Source organism: Triticum dicoccoides, chromosome 1B (assembly GCF_002162155.2).
Source record: "Triticum dicoccoides isolate Atlit2015 ecotype Zavitan chromosome 1B, WEW_v2.0, whole genome shotgun sequence".
NCBI classification, from domain to species: domain Eukaryota; kingdom Viridiplantae; phylum Streptophyta; class Magnoliopsida; order Poales; family Poaceae; genus Triticum; species Triticum dicoccoides.
This window is the reverse complement of record NC_041381.1, coordinates 12,028,584-12,033,530: the sequence shown is the minus strand read 5'-3', so window position 1 is coordinate 12,033,530 and position 4,947 is coordinate 12,028,584.

Below are 4,947 nucleotides of genomic sequence, written 5' to 3'. Positions count from 1 at the left end.
GCAGTGATCGTTTCTTTGACCGCCAGAAAATGTGCCACCTTAGAAAGTCGGTCAATGACGACAAGAATAGCATCATTACCCTTTTGCGATTTGGGAAAACCAGTAACGAAGTCCATCTCGACATGGTCCCATTTCCATTCAGGAATAGATATAGGTTGCAGAGTTCCAGCAGGCCTTTGATGTTCTGCTTTGATACGACGGCAAACGTCACATTCAGCAACATAACGAGCAATGTCTTGCTTCATGTTAGACCACCAGAATCTCTCACGAATGTCTTGGTACATCTTGGTGCTACCGGGATGAATAGACAAAGGCGTATCATGAGCTTCTTTCATAACTTTTGGAGTCAGATTCAGGTTTTCCCTCTTACTCGGTACCACTAGGCGACCTTTGAAGAATAGGGTGCCTGCGTCATCCACAGTGAAGAATGAGGGCTTTCCTTCTGCGAGATAACGTTTAATCCTCTCGACTTCATCGTCACATTTCTGTATCCATTTGATGGTGTCCACAAGATCTGGTTTCGCAACCAGGGTATTGAGAGAACCCTTGGAAACAACATGGAGGTTCATCTTGCCTAACTCCGGAGGAGGGGGAGCGAGTGCACCCGGAGGAACAATATGGAGGTTCAGCTTTCTGAATTCTTCAACGAGTGAGGGCTGAACTTTGTGAACCTGGAGGTGGTTGCAGTAAGACTTGCGGCTCAAGGCATCAGCCATTACATTAGCCTTGCCTGGTGTATAGGAAATACCCAAATCAAAGTCTGCAACAGTCTCCATCCATCTCTGCTGACGGAGGTTCAGGTCTGGCTGAGTAAATAGATACTTCAGACTTTGGTGGTCAGTGAAGATCTCGCAACGATTACCGAGTAGGTAATGTCGCCACTGTTTTAGCGCATGAATGACAGCAGCAAGTTCGAGGTCGTGAACTGGGTAGTTCTCTTCGTGAGGGCGCAATTGCCGAGAGGCATAAGCAACCACTTTGCGCTCTTGTATTAGGACACAGCCTAATCCTTGACGGGAAGCGTCGCAGTAAATGATGAAGTCCTTCTTAGTATCAGGAGGAGCTAGTACTGGGGCAGAAGTCAACTTGTCTTTGAGTGCCTGGAAAATTTCCTGACATTTATCTGTCCATTGGAACTTGACGCCCTTATGCAACAGGTTAGTCAGAGGCCTGGCAATCTTGGAGAAGTTCTCGACGAATCGACGGCAATAGCTGGCGAGACCGAGAAAACTTCTGACTTGCTTGACATTCTTCGGAGGAGTCCAATCGAGAATAGCCTGAACTCGTTCAGGGTTGACGGCAATACCATCCTTAGAGATGACATGCCCGAGATATGTTACTTCGGGAAGCCAGAATTCACACTTGGAGAACTTGGCATATAGCTGATGCTCTCGTAGCTTTTCCATCACAAGACGAAGATGTTCAGCATGTTCTTCTTCATTCTTGGAAAATATCAGGATATCATCCAGGTAAACCACGACGAACTTGTCGAGGTAATCCATGAATATATAGTTCATCAGGCGAGAGAAGGTGGCTGGCGCATTGGTTAAGCCGAAAGACATGACGGTGTACTTGTATGAACCATAACGAGTCACAAAGGCGGTCTTGGGGATATCCTCCTCACGAACACGGATCTGGTGGTAACCCAACCTCAAGTCGAGTTTAGAGAACACTGATGAACCAGCCAGTTGATCATACAGATCATTGATCCGAGGAAGAGGATACTTATTCTGAATGGTAGCTTGATTTATAGGACGATAGTCTTGGACCAATCGGTTTGTCCCATCTTTCTTCTTGACAAAGAGAGAAGGTGCTCCCCAAGGAGAGCAACTTGGGCGAATGAAACCACTTCGAAGAGATTTATCGATTTCCTCCTTAAGCTCAAGGAGTTCATGCGGCGGCATCTTGTAGGGTCGCTTGGCTATAGGAGTGGTGCCTGGTTTCAAGTCGATGAATTCGACAGCTCTAGCAGGGGGAATCCCTGGGAGTTCTTCTGGAAAGACGTCGAGGAAGTCACGCACGACGGGAATGTTTTCAATGCCCTCGAGTGGTGCGGCGTTCAATGCATTCAATGCATAGAGACTTACCTCGGCATTCTTAACCAGATGGGCATTGTAGCTTATTATTTCATCAGAAGGGTGTAGCAGATGGACGGTCTTGGTGGCGCAAACGATAGAAGCAGTATGCGCTTTTAACCAATCCATTCCCAGAATGAGATCAATGCTACAGGACTTCAGTACGATGGGAGAGACAAGGAATTCCAGTCCTTCAATTTCTACAGGGACGTCGTTGCAAATCATGGAGGTTCGACATTGGCCCGCAGGAGTGTGTACTAATAGTGAAGCATTCATGTCCTCACATTTAATGTCGTGCAAGCATGCAAAATCTTCTGACATGAATGAATGCGATGCACCTGTATCGAATAAAACAGATGCAGGTACTGAATTTACGAGGAGTGTACCCATCACAGTAGCAGGCTGGTCTTGAGCTTCGTTCAGATCAACGTGGTTGGCATGAACACGACCATAGGATTTGGCATTGTTGTTGCGGGGCTGGTTGTTACCACGACCAGCTGCAGGAAGGGCCAGTTGATTCTGGTTCTGGTTGCATTCCCGAGCACGGTGTCCTGGCTGACCACACCTGAAGCACAGACCATTATTGGGAGTGGGAGCAAGAGCTCGGGGTGGTGGAGATGGAAGCCTTGGCTGCCTAGTTGGAGCAGCCGGCAGACGAGGTGCAGCATAAGACTGCCTTGGGGCAGGTGCATTTGGACGGTACATGCTGTTCGGGATCCATATCTTACGCTTCTGCAAGGGCGGGCCCGAAGATGAGCCCGTGTCACGGTTGCGCCTTTGAGATCTCTGGTGTTCGTGCAGACCAGTCTCGACATTGATGGCCTTGTTCACCAAGGTGGCGAAATCGGCAAAGTCATGCACTAGAAGTGCGAGCTTGATGTCAGCTTGAAGGCCTTCACGGAACTTCTCCTGTCTGCGAGCATCAGTTGCAATGTCTTCTTCAGCATAGCGGGATAAGTCCAGAAACTCCCGCTGATAAGTTCCAAAGTTTTGTTGCCCTGTGTGAGGTTGCGGAACTCACGCTTCTTCCTGTCCATGATTCCCTGAGGAATGAAGCGGGCACGGAAGGCAGCCTGAAAGTCTGGCCAGGAGATGATTGTCCCAACTGGCAGAGTACGCCTGTGGCTGTCCCACCATTGCGCTGCGGGTCCCTTTAGAAAGAAGGAAGCAAAAGTGACATAGCTGGCAGGGGCTACATCAGCAGACTCCATCTCATAGGTGATGTCACGGAGCCAGTCATCAGCATCCAGCGGCTGGGTTGAGCTGCGGTACACACTTGGGTTGAGGCGTATGAAATCCTGCAGAGTTGTTGTGTTTGGATGCTGGTTCATATTGGGGCGAGGAAACTGAGCCATCATGTTTTCCATGAACTGGCGATTCATCTCAAGCTGTTGGATCATACCAGCCATGTACTCAGGCGGTGGTGGGAAGTTGCCACCACGACCACGACCAGCTGGTCTAACCATCCTGCTAATATATAACAGGGGTAGTTCAGTATTGAGAAATTTGCATAGACAAGAGTCATTCATGATGAAACATGCATAATGAAAGGAGCACGACAGATACCACATAGATAGTCGGCATAACTTACAAAAGGGGTCGGACATAGAGTTCAGTACACAGAGTTCAGTACATAGATTAAGTCATCATAGGCGGCACGCAGGCTCGCGAATGCATCTAAGACTAATGAGCAAGACTACATCAGTCCCAGGAGGTACTGTGAAGGTAGCTGTAACCTGACAGCTGGTAGTGAGGCAACGGATAGTCCTCCACGTCAGTGGCCTGGGGGCCGCGGATACTCTGGTGTAGAACCCGACGCCCAGGTGGCAGAAGAGGACCAAGTGCGGGAGAGTAGCCTCCCACCTCTGGCCATCCAACACCGTGGGGCATCACGGTCCTGGCTGGGTAGATCGCAGAATGCGGCAGCTGTCCAGACCGGACAAAGGGGTGCAACAGCGTCAGAGCCCTATAAAGGTGCTGACGAGTGGTGTACAACTCGTGGCGAAGAGCTCTGTTAGCTCGGTCCAGCCCATCAGCATGCAGAACCAGGCGCTGATGGTGGAAGGGCTCTCGGGTGACGGTGGAGTAGGCGGCAGTGTGGTATCCCTCCGCACCAACGTCAGATGCGATAGGAATGTGCCTGAAAGGGGAAGTGTCCAATGCCTGATACTCTCCATGAAGACGTGTTAGAGCAGCATGAGCAGCATCGTGGACTGCCATCTCGATGGTCACTCCAACACCATGAGCGGTGTGCAGCACGGTAGTGGACTCATACTCCCGAGAGTAGAGGTGGACGATGGCACGGTACTGCTCCTGGTTAAAGTCCTGGTACTCCTCGTAGATGGTGTACTCAGGGTGCCAGCGATAACCCAGATAGGTCATCATATCAGCTAGCACAGCAGGTGATCCTGAGGCACCAATGGCTGCAGTGTGGCGCACGACCTGCCTCATGGGTTTCAATGGAGTCAAATGACAACATGGGCACTATTCAAAATGCTAACCTACAGAATAACTATGGCTTATCCAACTTTGGGGTGAACGTGGTAACGGGATCCTAATGTCAGAGTTAGTAAATTCGTTTAACCCGAGTAGAAAAGAGTTCAGAGTCCCAGAGTAAAGGTCGAGGAGTAAAGGATCCTAGTACCACCCGATGGCGACGTGGGCCCGTAAGGCACACAGCCAAGTTAGTAAAAGTTTTTGTAATGTCTAGACTCGACTTCGGCCAAGGAGTGTGGAAGGGGGATTCCTACAGGCAGTCGGCTCTGATACCAACTTGTGACTCCCCCAATTTAATCGTACACTAATCATGCACGCAAATGTGTACGATCAAGATCGAGGACTCACGGGAAGATATCACAACACAATTCTAAAA